The sequence below is a fragment of the Lathyrus oleraceus genome, chromosome 6, assembly GCF_024323335.1.
Source record: "Lathyrus oleraceus cultivar Zhongwan6 chromosome 6, CAAS_Psat_ZW6_1.0, whole genome shotgun sequence".
In the NCBI taxonomy this organism is placed as follows: domain Eukaryota; kingdom Viridiplantae; phylum Streptophyta; class Magnoliopsida; order Fabales; family Fabaceae; genus Lathyrus; species Lathyrus oleraceus.
The window spans coordinates 77,627,762-77,654,529 of record NC_066584.1 but is presented as its reverse complement, the minus strand read 5'-3'; the positions used below and the strand labels follow the sequence as shown (position 1 = coordinate 77,654,529).

The window sequence follows — 26,768 nt, the reverse complement described above, 5'->3', positions numbered from 1 at the left end:
TTGGCCTCAGGATGGTGTCATCGCAATCCAACTTCATTAAGGCTTTCTTTGGAAGAACATTCAAAGAAGAGCCTGTATCAACCAAAACATGGGAAAGCATCACCCCTTTGCACTCCATTGTGATATGCAAGGCTTTATTGTGATTCCTGCCCTCAAATGTCAGGTCATTATTGGTGAAACCTAGCCCCCGGATAGCGTTTACATTGGAAACTACCGACTCCAGCTGGTTAACCGTTATCTCCGGTGGAACATAGGCCATATTCAGTACTTTCAACAAGGCTGCTCTATGCGCCTCAGAGCACAGCAATAATGAGAGAATGGAGATCTTTGAGGGTGTCTGATTTAGCTGGTCGACTACCTTGTAGTCACTTTTCTTGATAATCCTCATAAACTCATCCACTTCCTTCTCGAATGCGGTCTTAGGAGGATCTTCCTCAGTAGTAACCTCTTCGACGGCCATCTGTTTCCCTTTAGCCTTGGCAGCTGCCTCGGCTTCAGTATTCTCACGTAATGTTGATGGTGCAAATAGGCGTCCACTGCGGGTGAAGCCACCAACCCCTCCAACATTGTCTACAGCGGAGCTACCAATGTCAATGTCTTCTTCGTTAACTCTCTGCCCCTGGCAGTAGATATCAGCCCCATAGTGCCACGGGATAGCACTGTATTTCTCATACGGAACGGGTCCTGGTATTGTGATGATCGGACCAACCACAGTCGGTTGAGGGCTGTCAGAGTAAATTGCAACTGGTGCTGAACTTTCGATGTTCATCGCTGCTGGTTCTGTACTTTCTGGGAAATATATTGTTGTCGGAGCGAGTCTCTCGTGAACATATATTTCTTCAGGAGTGAAACAAAACATCACCATCGATACATCATTCTTCACTGGACGGGCCTGATCGAACTGAAGACAACCTTCATCTATCAGTTGCTGAATACCCCTTCTCAAACTGTCACATCCGTTTTCGGCAGCTTGACAATTTTTGCATTCTTCCCCACAGCCCATAAAAATCTGTCCTTTCAGAAGTCGGTCTTTAACCACCGATAGCGAAGTCTTCACCTTAGTCACATCAGAAACCAAATTCAAAGTTTCCCCACTATCAACAGCATTAATCCTCTGCCCTCTGTGAGCCGGCATCGGGTTCTGGATAACATTAGGCACCAGAGCAAAATTGATAGCCTGAGCATCTCTCAAATCTTGTACCTTTAACTGGAGAGCCTTGCAATTATCTGTAGTATGGCCAAGTGCGTTGGAGTGAAAAGCACATATGGCGTTGACATCATAACCTCTAGGCAAATTATTGGGATCGATTGGTGGGGCCAGAGTTCTCAACGTAACCAAATTCATGTCAATCAGCTTGGGAAGTAATACTGAATAAGGCATTGGGATTGGCTCGATGACCCAGTCTGTCTGCCTTGGACGTTGTTGATAGTGTCTCTGCTGACCCGGATTACCTCCTTGTTGTTGATTGTTGTACCTGGGTTGTTGTTGCGGATGATATTGCGGTTGAGGAACAGGTGTTGGAATAGTGATTGCGGCCACTTGATCTTGATAATAATTAGGGCGTCCTCTACCCCTGCCTCTGTCGGCATACACAACGCTTGCCTCGCCTTCTTTTCTTCGCTGACCGTTACCAGCAAACGGTGTCTTGGGACCTGATGAGTTGGAAGCACTATTGTCTTGAATTCGGCCCATCTTCAACAGACTCTCGATTCTTTCTCCAGCAATTACTATCTCTGCAAAGTTGATTGACGGGCAAGCAGCCAATCTCTCAATATAATTGCCTTGAAGAGTGTTCATGAACATGTCCGCCATCTCCCTTTCAGACATAGGGGGTTGGACGGACGCAGCAATCTGTCTCCAACGCTGAGCATACTCTCTAAAGGTTTCCTTGGCAGTCTGAGACATACCTTGCAACAAGGTCCGATTTGGAGCCATGTCCAAGTTGTATTGATATTGCTTGACAAAAGCCTCTGTCAAGTCTTTCCAGCTCTTGATGGTAGTACGAGACAAATGAGAATGCCATTCACGAGAAGCTCCAGTTAGATTGTCTTCAAAATAGTACATCCACAGCTTTTCATCTTCCGTGTGAGCTCCCAACCTTCCCAGATAAGATTGGAGATGAGTGCGTGGGCAAGAAGCCCCGTTGTATTTCTCAAAAGTAGGGGGTTTGAACTTGTGAGGAATCCTTACTCCCTGAACTAGACCAAGATTTGTGACATCAAAGCCTAAGGAATTTTGAGACTCCAAAGATTTGAGCTTCTCAGCAAGCTCATCCATACGGCGAGTGGTCTCGAGGGCCTCGTCATGCAAAGAAAATTGATCATACTGATAATCTTCAGTAACGGGGCGCCCGTTAATCCGAATTCCTTGATTCACATTGTACCTTCCGCCAATACCATTTCCAACATTCCCTGTGTTGCCAACATTACCCGGTTTTCCATCAGCATTTGCGTTACCCGCGTTACCAGTGTTCACAGGGTTATCAGCGTTCCCAGGGTTACTAGGGTTTCCCTCAGCATTTGGTATCTCCACCTCCGGATCGGGTCTCGGTTGCTCAACCAATTCCCTCAGCTTTTCCTGGCCTTCTGCCATACCAGTCATCAATGTCATGAACTGATCCATCCTTTCACGCATATCAGCCAGCTCTTTCTGTACTTGGTCCATCGCTAGCTGTGGACGATTTTCCTTTGTCGGGTACCTGTGGACTCGCTTGGGACCAATAACTGCCTGATACAGGGAACAAACATTAGACACTGCGGTGACACCTGCAACACAGACAAGGGTTAATATGCATGGTATGCGATGCACTGCTTGTTCAGTTTTAAGGCACCCCCGTTTTGAAAGGGAATACCCTGCAAATGAATAAGCATGAGATGTTGGATGCAAATATGCAGATGATGTTATGCAATGCAAAGGCATGTCAATCATAATTGATGGATCCGCTTGAACATCTGTCAGGTTGCACTGCCTGGAGAGAAATTCACTGAGGAATATAATACAAGACCAAAACTCTGCTCCAGAAAACCGGGTTGGTTGGAGGTTAAGGTTTCCTGAATTTAGCCCGCCCCTCACTGGTAGGTTCTAAGAACAGAAGTTCGTCAGCTTCAGCCCTTCAGTCGCGAATAATACGTTTACCACTGAAGGTTTGGTATTATTACGGGACAAAAGACCTTCATTGACTCCCCTCAACAGGACATCGTAATAGCAAGTTCCCAGTCTCGGGATCCTCGGATTGAGCAACGAGAATGCGCCCACCAGAGCTAACATAATCACGTCTCGGATAAGAGGCCTCGACTGAGTTCTCGGGAAATGGTCACCAGAGTCGACGATTTCTAGAGGAACATCCTGCCGTTACGGAACACCCGTAAGACATAATATATCCAAAAGAAACCTCGTCTGGGTGTGATTCTTCACGAACGACTTAACGTAGCAACACGCCACGCAAGCCTCATGATTATCCACTCTAAAACCTGTGTGTACACTCAAGCCTGGGTAATGGGCTTATCTCTCATAGAACACCCCATCCCAACAAACAAACAAACAGATCCAACAGATACAACAGATGCATGCAAGCAGGTAAGCAAATAAAGGTACAAAAGCATGAACACCCAATAAACAAGAAACCACACAAGCTAGGAGGGACTCGCTTAGGGAAGATGGACCAGCAAGAGGTCAACTTCTTTCAGACCCCAGCAGAGTCGCCAGCTGTCGCAACCTGAAAAATACAGTGCGCAAAAAACAACCGGCGAAAGAAAATGACAGAAGAGTCGCCACCGTGCGTTATTCATCCCAAAGGAGGGAAAGGAAACGCTCGAAGTAAACCTGAAAAAGGAAAGGACAAGACGGGGTCTCGCAACCAAATCTTGGGTTCGGGAGTCGGTTATGCAAAGGGAAGGTATTAGCACCCCTACGCATCCGTAGTACTCTACAGGATCCACTTTTGTAATTCTTGTCTAAAGGGTGTGGGTTTATCTAATGTGTTATTTACTAAAAAAGGGGGGTTAAATGAAAATGACTCGCGCGGATGTCGCATCCACTGCATACGTATCTCATCTGAATATGAGAATCAGAGTCTTCGTAGCTCGGCTGACCTATGGGTTGGGGGGATGTGTGCTCGCTAAGACATCGCGTCTTATGCCTACGTATCTCATCTGGAATGAGAATCAGAGCAAGCCGTAGTTCGGCTAACTACGGGGTTATGGATTGGGTTTTGGACGAACGACGTCACTACGCAATCTACCGGATGCTCGACCTTTGGAGACTTACTCGCCTGTAGTAGAAGGAGTTAACGTGTTCCTTTGGGTTTTAGGGTTTGAGGGTTACTCATGCAAAAGGGCAAAAAGGCAGTCCTCGACGAAGGAACCGCGCTACCTGTGGGGATACGAACACATACAAAACAAACATGTATAAAGTAAACGTGCCAACAAGGGGCTCAGAAGTAAATAAACAAAAGAAAACAAATGCCTCCTATCGAGGTCTTCGAGCTAAGAAAGCGATAAAATGCGGAAAAGAGGTAAAAGTACCACACGGATGAAGATCCGAAGTAACAGCGGTTAAAGGAGTAAGAAACCCATGGATCTCCCAAGCTAATGCCATCAAAGAAAGGTGAGTCAGTACAGGTACCCCACAAATAAAGTGGGAAAACCACGCAAACCATCTATGCAAGAGTCTGATGGGAGAGACCGGTTGAAATCAAATGGCACGGCTGGATTTGCAAGGCAATGTTAGGGTTTGCGTGAGATGAAAGTGTGTGAGTCAGATTGAATTTTTCAGAGCTCCCTGGGGGTTGCTCTGAGTTCTCTGTCAGGTTTCTCTCCAGGTTTTGTCAAGGGTTTTGTTTCAAGGAAACCTCAGAGTATTTTGCTTCTCTTCCTTTTTCTGTCTGATCTCCCTCTTTTATAACCTGATTTTTATGGCTTTGTGGGCTCAAATGAGAGAGGTCCAAGTCCAAGTTTTTTCTATTATATTTTATTTATTTTTTTATTATTATTTTTATTTATTTATTTATTTATTTTTATTTTATTTTATTTTTCGTTTTTTTTTCTTGGATCTAATTCTGATTGACATGATGAAATGCTAAATGAATGCATGAATGAGGGGGGCGAATTTTGGGGTGTTACAGGTATGTTGGGTGATTTTGTGTGCATAGAAAAGTTAAATCAGAAAGCCTAAGCAGCCATTGCACACCTTGAAGTAATCCTAATTCTTGTAAGCAATTTAAATTTGGGTACCTGGTAGATATGACACCGCGTTGTTGGAACCGAACGAACTGCTCCCGTTGATAGGCCATGTAAGTAGTAGCATACAGTAAATATCATTATTGGTAATTTTAGATAGTGCATAAATCAAGATAAAATTTAATTTAACCAATAATGCCAATAGCTTCATAAAAGGAGACACCAACTGGTTACCATGATGCTGCCTCTCCACCTCATCCTATCTCATAATCTTGGATGGTTTCAACAGATCTAACAGGAGAAGGTATTCCATCCAGGTTGTAGAGCCAATTATTTCGGTTATGGACACTAGTCATCGGGCTAGGCATGGTGAATAGGTAAAAAGCTTGGTTGTTAATAAATAGTTTAAACTCTTCAGGTCCAAGGTTTCCTATAAACATAGTGTTGAAAAGGAAAAGTATATTCATAGGTTGAATACCACAAAAAGGGTTCAAATCAAGCATGGGTTGGCGTAATCCAATAGCATTAGCAATCATAGTTATCAATCCTCCTATTTGAATCGGTGCACGGTCATCTTGAATAAGGAGGTCAAAACTCGCCAACATATAAGTGGCACCATTCACTGGACGGTTCTGGGAAGCACAAAATATTATGAAGAGTTCATCACGTGATACTGTGGTAATGTTTGATCTTTTCCCAAAAAGAGTGTGTGCTAGGATCTTGTGGAAATAACGAAAAGTTGGGTTATGTATGTTTCCAGAAAGAAACTCATGTTCCTCGGGGTCGTCATTTCCCGTCAAACTTCCCCAAAAATGCTCAAGCTCTCTAAATTCAAAAAGGTCTTCTTGGCTCATGGTGAATGTGTCAAAATAAGTAGGGAACCCTAAGAGGTTAGTAAATTCTTGAATGTTATACTGATACTCCATATTGAACATCCTGAATTGAATGAAACCTCGGTTTATTCCTTTTCCATGGTTTGGTAAATAAATCAGGGAGCTAAGGAATTCTAGAGTTAGCCTCCGGTAAGTAACAAATTGTCTCCGAATAGGAGTGGTTTCCCACCCTATTTGACTCAGCATATATAGGACACTATCTCTTAGCCCAAGAACGGTCATTGCACAATCATCAACATAAAAACTTGGGTGCATCTCTCTCTCAGCTAGTTCTTCAAATTTTTGTCTCTGAGCTCTCCCTCGGAATTTGATACCCATGCGATCAATATGTCCCATTAGGTTAGTGTTAACTAAAGAAAAGAAAAACAAGAATTTAGTCAGGATTTAACCAGATGCCAAAAGAAGAAAAGAAGAAAAATTTAATAAAATAAAGAAAATGAAAAATGAAAACTGAATAAAATCAAAAAGAATAATCAAAGAAAAAAATAAAAATTTGTGGGTTATCTCCCACGAAACGCTTTGTTTAATGTCGCAAGCTCGACATAAAACTATTAAATGTTAATCTATTAATTTTGGAGACAATACGTCTAAGTGCGGGACTTGCGAGTCTTCATTGTTTTCAGCATAATGATAATGTTTTAGACGCTGCCCGTTTACAATAATTGATTCAATAGATTTTCCTTTAATTTCTACAGCCCCACTAGGAAAGACATTAGTGACTTGGAAAGGGCCTGACCACCTAGAGCGTAGTTTTCCTGGGAATAACTTAAGTCTAGAGTTAAACAATAGGACTACATCGCCTTGTTTGAAAGTTTTCCTTGATATACGTTTATCATGCCATTTTTTCGTTCTTTCCTTGTAGATTCTGGCATTTTCGTATGCGTCTTGTCTAAGTTCCTCTAATTCATTTATATCTAGAATTCGCTTTTCACCGGCGGCCTTATAGTTTAAATTTAAATTTTTAATAGCCCAATAGGCCTTATGTTCTAGCTCCACTGGGAGGTGGCAAGACTTACCATAAATAAGCTTAAATGGAGTTGTTCCTATGGGAGTTTTGTAAGCGGTTCGATATGCCCATAAAGCTTCGGGTAATTTTGATGACCAGTCTTTCCTTGATGTAGCGACTGTTTTTTCCAATATCTGTTTAATTTCTTTGTTAGACACTTCCACTTGTCCACTAGTTTGAGGATGGTAAGGTGTTGCTACTCGATGTTTTACACCATACTTAAACAATAATTTTTCGAGTATCTTAGATATGAAATGTGATCCACCGTCACTGACGACTATTCTTGGGACACCAAATCTTGGAAAGATTATATTCTTAAAGAGTGTAATTACTACTCGTGTGTCGTTTATTGGAGAAGCTATAGCCTCAATCCATTTTGATACGTAGTCAACCGCTATGAGTATGTAGTTGTTACCGAAAGAAGGTGGAAAAGGTCCCATGAAATCTATTCCCCACACATCGAAAATTTCTACTTCCAAAATGCCTTTTTGTGGCATTTCGTCACGTCTAGATATGTTTCCTGTGCGTTGACACCTATCGCATTTCTTGACTGCGGCATGCACATCCTTCCATATGTTTGGCCAATAAAGACCGGCTTGTAGGATTTTAGAGCAGGTTTTGGATGTACTTGCATGTCCACCATAAGGAGCGGAATGACAATGTTGGATTATACTTTCTACCTCTTCTTCAGGTATACAGCGACGGAAAATACCATCAGGGCCTCTTTTGAAAAGTAAAGGGTCGTCCCAGTAATAATGTTTTATGTCATGGAAGAATCGTTTCTTTTGTTGGTAGGATAAATCAAGTGGGACCACTCCGGCGGCTAAATAATTGACAAAATCAGCGTACCATGGTGTAACGCATACCGCCAAGGTGGTCTCTACCTGTTCATCAGCTCTATTTTCTTCCAAATTAGCTATAAGTTTATCGTACAAGAAATCATCGTTGATCGATGTTCTCTCCGGTTCCAGGTTTTCAAGTCTAGAGAGGTGATCTGCTACTACGTTTTCAGTTCCTTTTTTATCTTTGATTTTCAAATCAAATTCTTGTAGCAACAAGATCCACCTTAGGAGTCTAGGTTTAGCGTCCTTTTTTGTTAAGAGGTACTTAATGGCAGCATGATCAGTGTAAGCGATTATTTTAGCTCCGACCAAGTAGGAACGAAATTTATCTAGTGCAAATACTACTGCTAAAAGTTCTTTCTCGGTCGTGGCGTAATTCATTTTTGCTTCATCTAAAGTTCTACTCACATAATATATGACGTGATGTTTTTTATCCTTTCTTTGTCCTAAAACAGCGCCTACGGCGTAGTCACTTGCGTCACACATTATTTCGAAAGGTTCATTCCAATCCGGGGTCTGCATTATGGGCGCGGAGATCAATGCTTGTTTAAGTATTTGAAATGCTTCTAAACATTTATTGTCGAAGATGAATTCAGCGTCTTTCATTAATAATCCGGTTAAAGGTTTGGTTATTTTAGAAAAATCTTTAATGAATCGTCGGTAAAAACCGGCATGTCCTAAGAAGCTTCGTATTTCTCTCACAGTTTTCGGAGGTTGAAGGTTTTCGATTACTCCTATTTTGGCTTTGTCTACTTCAATTCTTCTATTTGATATGATGTGTCCTAAAACAATTCCTTCTTGTACCATAAAGTGACATTTTTCCCAATTAAGCACTTGGTTTACTTTTACACATCGTTCTAAAACTCTTTCTAGGTTTTCAAGACATTCTTCGAAACTTTGCCGCATACGCAAAAGTCATCCATAAAGACTTCCATGATTTTTTCGAGAAAATCGGCGAATATTGCCATCATGCACCTTTGGAAGGTTGCAGGAGCATTGCACAAGCCAAACGGCATTCGTCGATAAGCGAAGGTACTAAAAGGACATGTGAACGTTGTCTTTTCTTGGTCATCAGGATGAATTGGTATTTGGAAGAAACCTGAATAACCGTCTAGATAGCAGAAATGAGAATGCTTGGCTAGTCGTTCTAACATCTGGTCTATGAATGGTAAAGGAAAATGATCTTTTCGAGTTGCATTGTTTAACTTTCTGAAGTCAATGTACATTCTCCATCCCGATTCAATTCGTTTGGTTATAGTTTCTCCTTTTTCATTTTCGATCACGGTTATACCTCCTTTCTTTGGTACTACGTGTACAGGACTAACCCATTTGCTATCGGATATAGGATATATGATACCTGCCTCTAATAACTTCGTTACTTCCTTCTTCACTACCTCACTCAGGATCGGGTTTATTCTCCTCTGATGTTCCCTAGAAGTTTTACAGTCTTCTTCTAGCATGATGCGGTGCATACAAATAGAAGGACTTATCCCTTTAAGATCGGTGATGTTGTATCCTAGTGCGGTTGGATATTTTCTTAAGATATGTAGGAGTTTTTCGGTTTCAAGTTTTCCTAGGTCTGCATTGACTATCACTGGTTGTTCAAGTTCTAAGTCTAGGAATTCATATTTCAGATTTTTGGGAAGTGTTTTCAGGTCGAGGGTTGGTTTCTTAAGGCATTGTGTAGGATCTGATGTTATTGCTAAACATTGGTTCAGTCTGTCTTCTACACGATAGTCGGACAATTCGTCATTTTCTAATTCTGTTTCTTTTATGCATTCATCGATGATATCCATGAAGTAACATGTGTCTTCTATTGCAGGTGCTTTCAAAAATTTGGAAAGAATGAACTCAATTTTCTCTTCTCCTACTTCGAAAGTGAGTCGTCCTCGTTTTATGTCTATGATAGCACCGGCGGTTGCTAAGAAGGGTCTTCCCAATATAATGGGGGTAACTTCATCTTCTCTTATGTCCATAATTATAAAATCGGTGGGAATGTAGAATTGACCTATGCGCACGGGAAAGTTTTCAAGAATTCCTACGGGATATCTAACGGAGCGATATGCTAATTGCACAGACATTTTAGTCGGTCTTAATTCTCCCATTTCAAGTTTCTTGCATATGGACAAGGGCATAACACTGATATCGGCTCCTAAATCGCATAAAGTTTTATCTATGACAAATTTGCCTATATGACAGGGTATAGAAAAACTACCAGGATCTTTAAGTTTAGGAGGCATATTCTGGATTATTGCGCTACACTCAGCAGTGAGTGTAACGGTTTCGCTGTCTTCAAGTTTCCTCTTATTAGATAAAATTTCTTTTAAGAACTTAGCATATGAAGGCATCTGTGTAATAGCTTCTGTAAAAGGAATCGTGACGTTTAATTGTTTCAATAGGTCAACAAATTTTTTAAATTGACCCGCGTCTTTGGTTTTAATTAGCCTTTAAGGATAAGGGATAGGTGGTTTGTAAGGCGGTGGAGGTACATAAGGTTCTTTTTTCTCTACGGTTTCCTTATTACACTCTTCCTTTTCCTTAGGTTTACTTTCTTCCTCAGTTGACTTTTTAGAGTTTTGGTTCTCAATCCTTGGGTCAGACGGTCCTTCTACCTCTGTTCCACTTCTTAATATAATTGCATGAGCGTGGCCTTTCGGATTAGGTTGGGGCTGTCCAGGAAATGTACCAGTTGGGGCAGCAGTAGGCGCTTGTTGTTGAGCTACTTGCGAGATTTGTGTTTCCAGCATTTTGTTATGGGTAGCCAGGGCATCTACTTTACTTGCTAGTTGTTTAATCTGTTCGTTAGTGTATACATTCTTGTTTAAGAACTCTTTATTGGTTTGCTATTGAGAAGCTATGAAGTTCTCCATCATGATTTCCAGGTTGGATTTCCTAGGAACGTTATTGTTAGGTGTAGATGGGGTCGGCTTTTGATATCCAGGAGGTATAGCTGGAGCTTGACTGGGAGCTTGTCCTGGTGCGTATAAAGCATTGTTACTTTTATATGAAAAATTAGGGTGGTTCTTCCAGTTTGAGTTATAGGTATGCGAGTAAGGATTTCCTTGAGCATAGTTCACCTGCTCTGTTTGAATTCCTGTTAGGAGTTGACAATCTGTAGGCGTGTGGCCTTGAATTCCACAAACTTTGCAATTTTGAGTTACGGCAACCACGGTGGCTGGAGGTGATACATTTAAACTTTCAATTTTCTGGGCAAGAGCATCCACTTTTGCATTAACATGATCAAGGCTACTTATCTCGTACATGCCCCCTTTTGTTTGAGGTTTCTCTACCATTGTTCGGTCGCTTCCCCACTGATAATGATTTTGGGCCATGCTCTCGATAAGTTGATAAGCGTTGGTGTAAGGTTTATCCATAAGCGCACCACCGGCGGCGGCGTCTATTGTTAACCTTGTGTTGTACAAGAGACCATTATAGAAGGTATGAATTACTAACCAGTCCTCTAAACCATGGTGTGGACAAAGTCTCATCATGTCTTTGTATCTTTCCCATGCTTCGAAAAGAGACTCGTTGTCTTTTTGCTTAAATCCATTTATCTGGGCTCTCAACATAGCTGTTTTGCTTGGGGGAAAATATCGGGCAAGAAAGACTTTCTTCAACTCATTCCATGTGGTGACTGAGTTGGAAGGAAGAGACTGAAGCCATCTTCTAGCTTTATCTCTTAATGAGAAAGGAAAGAGACGAAGTCGAATTGCCTCTGAAGTGACACCATTAGCTTTAACGGTATCAGCGTATTGGACAAATACGGATAAATGAAGGTTTGGATCCTCGGTAGGATTTCCAGAAAATTGGTTCTATTGCACTGTGTGTAACAGCGAAGGTTTAAGTTCGAAGTTGTTCGCTTCGATTGCGGGTGGAGCAATACTCGAATGCGGCTCATCTTGCGATGGAGCAGCGTAATCTCGAAGAGCACGGGCTGGTTCTGCCATCGCTGGTATTATCGAAGGAAGAAGATTTTTGAGATCAGGAATTTCGATTGGAGGAAGATTGTTTGTAGCACGATACTCCCGAATTCGTCGTAATAATCGGAGATATCGTTCAACGTCGTTGATTCGTAAGTAGTACAGTTCGCCTTGTGAGCGAGTGTGTGGCATACAAATCAACGAAAAAGAAGGAAAAAATAAAAATAACCTTAGTCTCTACAGCGTAACAGAAGAGTTACGATATCGACTAAATAAAAGTCCCCGGCAACGGCGCCAAAAACTTGATTGTGACTTTGTGAGTCTATCGGGGTATTAACTGCAAGTGCACAGTCTAATCGCGTAGTTTTAAAAGATATCGATCCCACAGGGACTTAATGAATCGATATACCGTTTTTCTAAGGTCACTGCGTAAAGCTAAGGCGGATGATACTTTGATGATTAGGGGGAATAGTAAAACTAAATTTAGATCTAGATTAAATATCAAATAACATGGATATCGGTATGTAGTTCGTCGTAATTAGGGAATCAAATCTTCGTTGGTCTTTTTCTTAATTTTAAAATAAGTCTTTTCAGTAGACACTATTAATTAAAAGTCTTGTCCTCAAACTCTCGCTCTGTTGAATCAGACTATGACTTTATATTAACGTACGCTCTCACTATTTCGCAAAATCTAAAATCACTTTTTGAAAACAATAGAATCTATAGAAACTCTTTTTAAGAAAATACTAACCGTTTAAACGCCCTCGTCTCAAACTCTCGCTCTGTTGACTTAGACTATATGATTAAACTTAAATGCTTAACTCTCGTCCTCACATTTAACCTTTAAAAATAATTTTTGAAAATGATTAGAATTTAATTAACTTTAAAAATTGCTTTCGCCCTGATTTAAAGTTAATGTTCAATTTACACTGTCCAGTTAAAAGCTCAAACCGTCGTTCTATTGATTTTAACTTCTTTATGTCTTTTACTCTCGTACAAAAACTTTGGTATTAACTCTGTAAATTGAGACCAGAAAAGGAGTGACTATATTTTGAAATAAATTTAAACCAACTCAGTTTTGATTCCTTTATTCCGCTTACTTTACATACCGATATCTAAATTGATTAGCCGGACATGCTAAACATGCCTAAACAATAATCATGCATAAATACGGCCATATCAAACAGACAATATATATAAACAGCAGCATAGAGCATATGTAAATTAAAACAATAACTCAATTAATTAATGAACCTGGAAAATTACTAGAAATCTTGGTTTTGTTCCTAGCCTCGATGCTCGAACACTCCACCACAAGTCGGTTGGATTTGTTCTTCACAATTCTTGATCAGACAGGAAGGTAAAAATAAAGAAATAAAATACTATGATCTAACGTAAGGTTAGATCCAGTAAAAATTACACAATAGTTTTCGGTGTAGAAACTATCGTGAGAAAATAAATTGAATGCTTAGTAAATTAAGCTAGCAAAGAAAAGAAAACAAAATGCTAAGAAAATAGAATGCTGGAAAATTAGAAAGCAGGAAAAATATTGCACGGCGTAGCCCTCTCAATTGGACCTTTTGAGGTCTATTTATATTCATCCATAAAATAACCGTTTCCTCAAAAGCATCTTCAGTAGGGTTCCAAAGTGTCAACGAGTCAAGAGGAAAAATAGGAGAGAACCTCCTTCTGTTACGCGCGTCAATGCCAAAATATAGGAGTGGGGGGTGTGACGGCCGTCACACTATGTGTTACGGTCGTAACACTAGGTAAAGGGGCGTGACGCTCGGCACGTGAGTGTGGCGGTCGTCACAGCCATTTTGCTTGCCCCAAACGTGGGCTGGGCTTTAGTGAGATGCTTTTCCTAGAGAATCCTCTTTTTGCACCCCTTTTCTTTCTTTTCCACACATGCTTCAAATAATGTTACCTGAAATAAATAATAAGAGAATACCAAGTAATATCGAATAATATAAAATAAATTGAATCAAATAACAATATAATTAAATTAAATAAGTCTAAAAAAAGTGATATAGTTTCATGTTATCAGTGGTTAGCATTGATTAGGGAGGTTTAATCTTCCTTGATTCAAATCTAATTCATCTTGATCATGGATCAAGTGAATGGCTTTGCATTAAGGATAGATTTCTTCCTAAATCATGCAAAGGACCTAAATCAATACAAGATCATTTCTCATCTTCTTTTTGGCATGGCAAGTTGTTGGAGTTTGATTCACTAATCAAGACCTCTAACTTGTGTTGTTGCCTACATTATTATTGATCGGCCTCAGATAGTTGTGATTTCTACATAAGTCCAATTACGATTGCTTAACATAGTGCTAAATTTGCCATATGGCACACTAACTATTAACACTAACCATTAACCATTAACATTTAATTCTTTCTCTTTACATTTATGCAATTTACTATTCTTGCACATATTATTCATTTGATTTGCTCTTTGCTCGCCTGAGCACATGTTTATGTTAATGCAATTTGCCTTTTGCGCATTTGAGCACATAATTGTGTATATATCATTGTGCTTGTATTTTGTTTTGATTGTTGTGGACCAAATGCAAAGAAATGGACAAATGGACTTAGTTTCTAGGACTTTCCCTATGCAAAATTGGAGTAAAAGGACCTTAATGTGGAAGATGGCTTAGAAGGACCAAACCTCTAAACTCACTCTTGTCCATTCTTGATTTGCTTCATAAGAATCTTTGACGTGTGTGTGCTTTTGTGCTAAGGGATCCTATGAGAATTCAACTTGAAGAACCATTGCCATGTTCATCTAAAGTGAAAGATAGAAGAAGCATTGGGGATCTTCTAAGAAGCTTGTTTGATTATGTAGATTGCTTGAGCTTACTATTATTTTTCTTGCATATTCCAAAGGATGGAACCTACTTGGATCATGCATATGATCTCAAGAGAGGAACTCCATTTGTGGTCTTGTTTCTTATCCCTTATCTCTTGTATGACTAGGACTTTAGCCATTCTTCTTCTTCCCTCCACTCTAACCCAAGCCAAAACTTCTGTGCAAACATTTAAAATTTATTTTCAAACATTAGAAACCTAAGCCTTATGCTTTTGATTTTCAAACTTTCTTTTCATAACACTTATTTTAAATTGAATTTCTAAGTCAACTTTGACCATATTTTGTACATACTTTTCATTGGTAAATATAACCCATTCAAATGCTTTTTGTGGTTTCAATGACCACTTTCTTAATCAAAACTTTTCATAACCTTTAGCTATTAGGTTTGAGTTATCCTTGAGGTAGATGTAATACTCACCTATATCCTTAGTGATGGACAATGAGTCTTTCATGCTTATTATAGGGTTAACCCCTCACTAGCATGTTGAAGCTATCCTCACATGGTGGATTTGTGGTTTTAGGTTGAGTTTTCTCCCTTGGATAACAAAAGACCTTAAGGCTTTTGGATCAATCAATTCACCAACTCATTTTGAGATTTTTACCCCGAACTACGAGGTTTTGATCCTAATCTTTTTTAAGATGGTACGTAGGCAATGGGTTTATCCATCCAAACACAAAATATAAATAACTTGTATATTCTCTTCTCATCTCTTCAATCATGTTTGCACAAATAAATTTTCACAAAATACCAACCTTACAACAAATGTGAAAAGGGCTCCCTAGGAGTACCTAGGATGTTTTAGGTGCTTAAAACCTTCCCATTGCATAACCAACCCCCTTACCCCGATCTCTGACATTTTTACTAGTTTTTGATTCGATAAAACTTTTAGGTTTTTGTTCGCTTTCTAACCATTCCTTTGGATAAATAGAAGTGCGGTGGCGACTCGACTTGTATGGTTTACCTTGGATTTAGTCAATATCTCTAATGGTAACGAATACCCCGCTACAGAAAAGTGGCGACTCTGCTGGGGACATTTGCCTAGTGGGTTGTGCCTACTTTTCATATTTGTTGTATTGTTGTGTATATTATTTTGTGACATATTTTTTGTGTAATTTGGGATTACTGTATTGTATGTAATGATTGAATTGCTTGAATATTAATTCCTTGTATGCTTGGTGATCTTTGTGAGATGAGTTCTATACCCGAACTCGAGTGCACTTAGGATAGGAGAATGGCATAGTCTTGTTGACTTGTGTGGAGTTATTCCTTAGCAAGTTGACTTGCAAGCCCATTCACTTGGTGGAGGCCATGTTGGGATCAATAATGTCACACAAGTAGTTGTGGTTAGACATTACTCTTTCCAATATAGACCTTAGAAGCCAAGGACCTTAGTTTACCAAGCCCATCTTGGCCTATTCTTAGGATGTAGTGCGAAAGTCATTCAAGTGTAAGATTTGATACGATTGTTACGCGATACTACACCTGTAAGAGTCTCTCTTGAGAATATTTTTGGAATACGAGTAGTCGTTTCTCCGATAATATCCGAAAGATGGGATGATGACTATGGGAACCTCTTGTAGAACATGTTTGGCAGGTTTAAACCCTAGTACACTCCCTTTGGGTAGTTCTTAACCGAGACTCCATGCTCGTGACTTGCAACAAACCCTTGATTCATGGTTGATCCGTTCCTGTATCCTTAATATCAATGGAACTTGGGTGTTGATAAGGTGTAAACCATAATCCACCAAAATGGATGATTGATATTAAGGATGACATGATCCATCCCATGACCTTTGTTTGGTGTACTTTGCTTGATCCTTGAGTGTGATTGTTGCATTCATGCATCCATGCACCCATTTGCATCCTGTAGCGGTGTATTCATCACTTTATGATTTATTGATTAAATCAAAAGCAAAGCATACAAAGAAATCGAGTCGCCACCGCACTTTTATTTATCCAAAGGATTGGCTAAAAAGCGAACAAAAGCCTAAGAAGTTTTACACATAGAAAACTAATGAAAAGATCAGAGAATCTGGGTAAGGGGTTAATTACGCAATGGGAAGGTGTTAAGCACCCAAAACGTCCTAGGTACTCCTAGGGAGCCCTTTTCACACTTGTTGTATAAAAAAGTTTATTTGTTTATGACATATTGTGCAAACATGATTGGGAAGATGAGAAAAGAGTATACAAGTTATTAATTTTGTGTTTGAACGGATGAACCCGTTGCCTACATACCTCTCCATGGAAGGTAAGGATCAAAACGCCGTAGTTCGGCTAAAAGATTTCCAAAATATGAGTGGATTCATTTTAAAACAAAAGCCCTAAGGTCTTTCGTTATCCACGGGAGAAAACTCAACCTTATACAAACAACGAGTCCACCACGTGAGAATAGCTTCAACTTGCTAGTGAGGGGTTAACCCTATAATAAGCAAGGAAGTCTTACAATTCAATCACTAAGGACAAGAAGGTGAGATTAATATCAACCAACTAGGATAAATCAAACCTATGGTTAATGCATGAAAACATAACAAGAATGGACAAAGCCACAAAACAATTGAATGAGTGAAATTAACCAATTAGGATTTATTCACAAAAGATGGTCAAGGTATGATTAGAATTCAATTCAAAGAAGTATTATGAAATGGAGTTTGAAAAATCAAAGGCCTAAAGCCTAGGTTTCTAATTTGAAAAGAGATGAAAGTGTTTGCACAATATTTGTCAAAGTTTTTTGAATTAGCATGTGAAAAGGGAGTTTAAAGAACAAAAGGTGGGAGGGTGAAGGAGTAAAACTTCTTAGATGTTCACCTCTTGAAATCATATGTAGATGATTCAAGTGTGTCCTTTGGAATAAGCAACAATGCAAGTAAGCAAATGAACAAAGCAAGGTGATACCGGATGCCAATCAATGGACTTACACCAATCTCACAAACAAAGGTGGATACCGGATACCAATCAATGGATTTATACCAATCTCCTAAAACCAAACAATGATACCGGATGCCAATTAATGGACTTATACCAATCTCACAAACAAAGGTGGATACCGGATACCAATCAATGGATTTACACCAATCTCCTAAAACAAAACAATGATACCGGATGCCAATCAATGGACTTATACCAGTCTCACAAACAAAGGTGGATACCGGATACCAATCAATGGATTTACACCAATCTCCTAAAACAAAACAATGATACCAGATGCCAATCAATGGATTTATACCAGTCTCACACCATATCATTGGAACAACTGCCAAGTAATGGACTTATGCTTGTCTCCTCCATGGACAAAGCAAAAATGCTATAAAGCAAAGCTTATGAAATGATATACAAATGATGATGATAAATGCACTAAGGCACACTCAAGCAGATATGCACAGATGAATCAAATAAGCCGACAATCAATTCAGTTAGCACACACTATATACAAGCAATTAGGCTCAAGCAAAGGTTAGACTTTACAGTCAACTGGAATGGGGTAAGTTGTGCTCTTAACCTTAACATTGAGAGTTAAGGTGAAGCAGATGAAATGGAGATGAGGGGTGTGCCTCATAACTCTTATCCCTGGTCAGGGAGAGCATTGAATAATAGAAGGTGTGGGAGTTCAGAAAGTTGGAACTCTTCTCCACAAATGATTTGACTCTATAGATCTTGGGTTAATATCCACAATGCATCAACATGTAATGTGAGCAAAGGGATGACACACTGAATAGTATGAGATGGACTACACATCTCTTTTATCTACCAATTGCCTCATATGAGGGCTTTTCCTGCTTGGCACAAAGAGTAAACAATCACAAGCATTGCCTCTTAAGGAGGACTTCAGACAGGTGCCTGGCCACATAACAGGCCAGGTCTTCCAGACTACATGAAGAAGAGAGGTTATACCTAAGTGGTTAAGCAACCAAGCAAAATCAAGTTCAAAATGTGAACTTAAGCAACTAATGTACCTGTGGAAACATCAAACAAATCAGTACCACTATACAGACAAACAACCAACAATTAATATCAACAAACAACCAATATAGGCAAAGGCATAAGCCACAAGTCAAGCTCAAATGAACCAATATCAACCTACAAAACACACATTAGTAATTAAAAGCAAATATCAAATGCTCTCAAGATGAAGCATCATCAATTGTGTAACTTGAATGTGTAACCTGAAACAAAGCTTCAAACATGAGCAACAAACCACTAGGTCAAAGCCTAGGGTCAAAGATGATGAAAAAATTCAAAACAGAACATGAAATTCAACATGAATCAAACTTAATCAATTAAGAACATAATCCAAAAGGTCTCATGTCAATATCATATACCAAATTCATTTCATGAACCAAAGAAGGCAAGGTATGCAAGTTGAAACCACATTGTGACATCAGAATGAACAAATGCACATAAATTCCAAAATGATTCAATTAATCTCAAGAAAAATCATGGCTAAACAGAACATACAACCTGATCAACACACAAAAAATTAAGGCATTTGAGCAACATTAGGCATGGCAAAGAAATTGCATAAGGCAAGGTAAGCACAAACAAGCATATTGGTGACACATCTTATCATATCAACTTAACACAAGCCTAAAACAGAATTGGAACATGATAAATACCTCCAATCAAAGCCAAAACAAACTTCAAAGTGTCTAGAAACAATGTGCAAAATTTCACATCCATATGATAAAGCATAAGCATTTCACAAATCATTGAAGTTCAAGACTATTCAAAAGCTCACAAATGGTAATCCAGAAAGAAAAATCTCAATCAAATCAGAAATCAATCAAACAATTCCACAACAATTCATGATTAAAAATAACACCCATAATATGCATCACACAAAAAATCAGATCATTTGGAATTTACTTGGCATGGTAAAGAAATTAATCAAAATGAGCAAGCCAAGGTGTGACACACATTGTCACACCTACATTAACATGAGCATATCTCAGCAACCACAAATGATAAAAATGCAAACTCAACACCAAAATTTCAAGCAAAGTGTCTAGTTTAAGCATGTCAAATTTCAGATTCATAGGATCAACAACCAGAATTTCACAGAAGATATGGCAAGCAAGGTCAAAATAGCATACATGTTAACAAACCCTAGCACAAAAATTAAATCAGCCAGGCAAAACTTTGATTATCATATTGATAAAAAAAGTAGAGAGAAAAAGAAAACCATAGCAAAAATTCCCATGTCATTTGGATCAATATTTGATTTGTTATGAATTTTCAAAGATGCAATTGAAAATGAAATAAAAATTGAAATAGGTAAATGAAATAATAGGAATAATATGAAATTAATTTGAATTATGGAATTGGCGCCACTATCCTATACGCAGCGTTTCACTAAAGAAACGCCCGACCAATAGCAAACGAGCATGGCGTCAGCATGCAGCCAATAAGACAAAACCCTAACATTTGGCAACGGTTTTAGCGAAACCTTAGGAAACAGAAAAGCGTGGTGTAAAACAAGAGGAAAACCGTTGCCAAAGCACCTGCAATTCATCTTCTTCGTGTTTCCAGAAAACAGCACACAAGCAAGAACACATGATGAACAATTTTCCCAGAATCAACAATTAAGCATATATACATGAAGCACACGCAACGGAGAGTACAAATCAAGTATTGGCTAAGCACATAGCAACCTAAATCATGTGGATCGAAGCAAACAACATTCATCATGCAAACTTCAATTCATCGAAACTCAGTGGATATGGCATGGATTTAAACGATTTTTAGCTCAACATGCTCACACAAACGAGATCTATAGGTTTAGCATAATGAAATTGAGAATAGAGAGAATCGATCTAAAACCTCTTGGAGAGCAGCTTTCAAATTGTGTGGTTTCAAGGCTTGGTAATGCTTCAAACGCGTCCTAGCAAGCTTGTATGAATGTATGGAAGGAGTCTTGATGTCCAATTGAGCACGATTCCACAGATTCAAGATTTCACCATTGTTAAGTTCTTGCTTCAAGCAGCTCCAAATTTGCACGAATTCAAGTGGTTCTTGCTTGAATGTTGCTCAGTGATTATGCTAGATGATGGACTAGGCAAGGATTATGCAAGTTGCTTGAAGAAAATGAGAGAAAAATTTGAGAGAAATTTGAGAGAAAAATTGTAGATCTGAAATTTGTGAAGTGTGGTTAGCATTTTCTGTTAGGGTTTGAGGTTATATACTCCTAATTAGTCATGCTTAATTAAGATTAACAAATGGTAATTGAAATTAGCAAAGTTTGAGGTGTTTGGAAAAATTTGCAATTCACCCTTATGCATGAGCATGGTGCATGAACAGTGCACGAATTTATGTTAATTTCACTTAAAATGACATTTTAAAATCATTGGCAATTGCAAAATATCCAAATTATTCACCAATTTTAAATTGTGAAATTTCCCTCCAAAATTCAAGTGAAAATGCAAAAGTTCATGTGATGAGAAATGATGCAATGCAATGCAAGATTTGGATAGTAGAAGTCAAGAGAAGAATTTAGCAAAAAGAGCCACATGATTTGGAGCTATGGTTTGAAAGTTATGCACTTTTGAAGTTCAATCCACACTTGGCCATGTTTTGATCATATCTCTTCAACAACAAATGAGAAATTGATGTTCTTGGACATTTTGTAAATGGGAGAGAAAGATCTACAACTTTCATGTTCAACAAAATTTCATTTGAAGCATTTTTGATGATGTAATCTTGAGGAGAAAACCTTTCCATTTTTGGCAATTCCAAATTACAGGTCACTTACTATTTTTGGAAAGTTTTGACCTGACTTTATTTTCTTCAATGTTGATGTTTGAAATGTCAAATGAGACTTGTTTGAACATGAATGAAGTATTTCTAGGCTCTTCCCACCTCCAAAATCCACAGTTGACTGAGCAATTGACTGGCTAGGGTTTCAGTTGACTGAAGAATGCCTTGATGAGATTCAAGCCTCTACCACTTGGGGTTTTGATCCAAAATAACATCATAGCTCATATGAACTCTTATGAATGATTATGGGGTCCAAATTCTTCAGAATGGCCACCATCTATAGCTCAATGACTGCCTTGACCTGTAATTGCTTCATCTGCAAGTAACAAGGTTAGATGACATATTTTTGTACTTTTGGTTAGTAAACAGATGAAAAGCAATGATATACAAATGCAAAACATGCTTGGTGATCAAGAACCATTCTCAAAAGATAACCCACCCACAGGAAAGCAGGCAAGGTGCACAAAGATCCTTGAGGCAATGATATGATATGATATGATTCCATGAGGGATCTTAGGGACAAAATTGGGGTCTTACAGATGCCCCTATTTAAGGTCATTCTAGCCGGAGAAGTGAAGTTTAGAAATCTTCATCTCGACACGGTAGAATGGGCTTAAATAACAGTAATGAGACAAATTTTGGTCCCTAAGAGACCTCATGATGCAGATGTATGCATGCAAAAGAAATAAACTCTGTGGGGAATATGGGTCCACAAAGAAGAAAAGACGATCCATCGGAGTAATACTCTCACCAGGAACAGAGACTCTAACAAGACTCTCATGGGGATAAGAAAAGAAAGAATGCGTGAGCAGGACACGACTCTGAACTATGGGGAACAAAACTGACACTGCGTGAACAAAACACGACTGGACTGGAGACCTCACTGGGAAGTGAAGGACTCAAACAGGGAAAAGAAGAATTCCAAAGGAAGACACATCCATTGGAAAGGCACAAGCTGACTCAAACTATCCACGAAGGATACTTCGGATGAAAATACGGACTCGGACCAAGGAACGATTCACAAAGAACCTCCCTACCGGGGAAAATTGCATATATTGGGGAAAACGCCAATACAACAAAAGGGTAAAATCACAACGGAAACTCCACTAGAGAAGGTCTAACAAAAAAGACTCTCTTGGAGAAGCAACAAAGAATGAGGTGTTACCAGTATAAGGGTAACAAACTCAGGAAGAATGAATATCTAAGACCGGTATAAGGGTGAGAGATATCAATCAACCAACCATCTGAGAAAGACCTGAAGAAGGTACATCAACTCAGGAAAATCTGACTCCACAGGGGACCAAGGTCATAATAGGGAGCAGAAAGGAAGGAACACCAGGGATACCGGTTACTGGGTATATAATAGGTGACCGACCAAAGCGTGAATTGGTATATATGCCAAAACACTCATCATCCGAAAGGAGGGCTTGAAAAAGAAAATCGACTTATAGGATGGACATTCGAATCCGCAACAGGAAAATGAATCTTACTCAACTAGGAACACAAACCCAAAGAGCGCATGAGATATAATATCCATTACCGTCAGAACGTGGATAGTATACTCGCATGAGATATATTATCTATTACCGTCAGAACGTAGACAATATACTCGCATGGAAGGAAACACCAGGGATACCGGTTAGGGCATATAATAGGTGACCTACCGAAAACGTGAATTGGTATATATGCCAAGACACTCATCATCCAAAACACAAACTTGTTAAAGGATGGATATTCGATTCTACAAAGAATACGAATCTTACTCCGCTGGTGAAAATCAACAAAGGATTCCAACCAAAGAGCGAAAGAGATATATTATTCATTACCGTCAGAACGTGAATAATATACTCGAAAAGGAAGAGACACCAGAGATACCGGTTATTGGGTATATAATAGGTGACCTACCGAAAAGAGAGACAATCGATACCACAACAACAGGGTAAACGAAAGACGACTCACCAGGGATAAATTGCAAGCATCCGGCAATTATCCAAGAAACAACAGAATATTCGATTCCATGAAGGAATAACGAATCTTACTCGACTGGGGAAACATAACAGGCTTCGACCGAAGAGTGCATGAGATATATTATCCATTACCGTCAGAACATGGATAACATACTCGCATGGAAGATTATCCACAACCGGTTACTGGGTTAACAAAGGATAAATCGACCGAAAAGAAAGGCATCAGGATACCAAACTAAGTATATAATGATGACCAATCAAAGGGAGCAACAATCATTACCAAGCAAAAGGGTAAATGAAAGAAGACCCGCTGGGGATGAATTGCATAAACAGCAATTATCCACAAGGACTTGTTGGCGACTTCAAAGGGGATAACATTGCAAGCATACGGCAATGATCCAGAAGACTGCTGGGGATACAATTGCTAGCAAAAAGGCAATTATCCAGAAGCAAGGGAGGAATATCAACATTGAATATTGAATGAAGATAACCACAAAGAGTAACCATCATCGGTTAGGATGAACAACAAGGTTAACTCTGCAAAGGGGAGAAATTAGGGTTTACATCTACCGAATACGGGGTAGAAGACCAAAACTCTGGCTGGGATAGGGTTGCTAGCATCCGGCAACTATCCACAAGAAAGCATAGACTCCGTTGGGAATAAAACCACAACAACATAGGATTTACAACTACCGAATACTGGGTAGAAGACCACAAAATCCACCATCAACCAGAACGAACCACAAAGGTCACCTCTGCTAGGGGAAAAGAGATAGGACTTACAACTACCGAATACTGGGTAGTAGCCAACAACTCTGATGAGGAAAAAAGAATTAGGGTTTACATCTACCGAATACGGGGTAGAAAACCACAACTCCACGTGGGAATGAAAGAATCACAAAACCGCACGGGAAACAAAATAGGGTTTATAATAAACCACAAACTGCTGGAGAGCAGGGGAATAGGATTTACAACTACCGACTACTGGGTAGAAAACCAATCAACTCTTGCTAAGGAATAAAAGGTATATAACCACCAATTCCTCCAAGAGGAAAGGAACATAGGACTTACAACTACCGGTATAAGGGTAGAGGCCCAAAAAGATTCCGTTGGGATAAAAGAATTAATGCCGGTTACTGGGCAATTCATTCATTTATTTCCACAGGGAAGCACGAGAAACAGCTAACAAATGCCAATTCGGGGTTGATCCGAAAAGACAGACTGAATTAAGACTCGTCCTATGAGGATATAACTCAATAGGAAAATCCATCCCAATATATATGTTGGGAGGAAACGGAAGAAACCGTCATCCACGAGGATATATCTCGGTGGGGAACTGCATAAGGAAAGACAGACACTTTCTGCTTATGGGGCTGACTCTATATTGAGAGATTAAACACCCGACATCTGCTTGGGAAGATCTATTGGAGATCTATATCACCCATAGCAGGAGACAACAAACAAGAGATATATGGCAAAATATGCAACATGAATATCTGAATGTTTATGAGTATGCATGAGTATGCGTGATTTATGTCCGATGAATGCTGACAAAACAGACATATCTAACACAAACAGGCCCAGGAATCAAACGCCCGGTACTAAACTTCTAGGGGAAAAAACCAACTGGAAAGCCAATCTGCTGAAGATCTACATGCTAAAAAGCAAAGATCTGCGGGGAGGCAAAAGATCAGAGATATCACAAAATCACAAAATCTCTGAGTGATGGATCAACAAACAACCCAACTGGAGTACAGAAAGTCACAACAGGCGTAAACAGCCACAAAGACAAATCTGTTGGGGAAATGAGAAATCCCGAGATATCTGCAGGGGGATCTTCAGTATCAACTGAGAAACAGGAGTTCATTGCACAAGCGAGAACTACTATGGAAGCAACTCCACACAACTCCACTAGGGAACAACCCACAAAGGGAGAACAGGTCATCCATGTAGAATCTACTGCACAAGCAACTCTACCTGGGGAGAACACAAGTAGCCACTCCATCGGGAATACACCCACTGAAGGAAAAACAGATCATACAAGTAGATTCTGCAACAAGCCACTCTACTGAGGATCAAAAGCAATCAGGAAATCAACCCAATCTCTGGATGCTAGACCAGCAACTGACCCTACTGGGGAAACAGAGATTTTAATAAGCAGAAACTACCACAAAAGCAATTCTGTCGAGGATACCAGCTTTGGCGGAGACTCTGAGAGGATTATCACAGATGCAATCCTGACTCTGTTGGGGATACCAACTCTTTTGGGGATTTTGCATAAATACAATCCACCAAACCACAAATCTACTGACGGCTAGATAATCCACTGAGGGACCCACTGGGGATATGGAGGAGAGTTGGGGGATCAACCACTGAATGCTACATCTTCCAAAAACAAATCAACAACTGCTGAGGAGGAAAATAATCACTACTCTGCTGAAGGCTAAACGCTCTGATGGGGAGATAGCAACAACTCCGCTCTGACAATGCTGAGGAAAGTGGCAAAGTACCGGGATATCAATCCACCAACCACTGAATCTTCAACAAGAAAGCAACCATGCTGAGGAGATAAACAACAACTCCGCTAGCGACTGCACTGGAGAGAGTGACGGGTACCGGGGTTTCAAACCACCAACTACCGAATCTACCAAAAGGAAAACACCCATGCTGGGAGAGAATACTGTTGGAGAAGAAAATGAACTCTTCAACAACACTTCTACTTGGGGAACAACCCATAACAACAACTCTGCTTGGGGAACAACCCCAACAACAAAGCAGGATAAAGAGGATACAACCATGCCAGGAATATGAACAAATGTCTTACCTGTTGGAAATCATGCCACCCTTGGGAGAGCACCGAGAAATTCTTAAGTATCCTTTCATCATTGTGAATGTTCACTTTGTTTAAAACAACAATTTGAAAAAAAATTATTTGTTCAAAACAATGACATTTTATCAATTAAAACATGCAAAACATTTGTTGAATTGAAACAAATAAGAATGCAAATAATTGGATAAAAAGCTCGAATTGATTTGATGGAATGGTAGCCTGCAAATGGCAAGACTCCATAGATCTGTACAAATTTGAAATCAGTGATATATATTGGAAGAGGGCTACATTGAACATAATGATCCTTTCTCTACCAATTTGAATCTCGATGTATTCGAAGCTTCAGTCGACGATGAATCGAGAACTTCCGATGAAAAGACAGCTGCGGAACAGAAAGTCTTGTCAGGATGCAGTTACTTGCCAAATCCCTAATTTTTGCCTAGATTCCCCCAGGTTGAGGTACTCAATCTAGCGGGATGCAAATATTCTTTTTTTTTTCAAGTCTCTAATTTT

At 39.5% G+C, this 26,768-nt stretch overlaps 1 non-coding gene across 1 annotated transcript; it reads left to right on the top strand.

The window, feature by feature from the left end:
* Positions 1-11,381: 11,381 nt before the first annotated feature.
* LOC127099229 (small nucleolar RNA R71) lies at positions 11,382-11,488 on the top strand. The gene has a single exon (XR_007793758.1). It is a non-coding gene; the product is annotated as a small nucleolar RNA R71 (small nucleolar RNA).
* Positions 11,489-26,768: the final 15,280 nt, after the last annotated feature.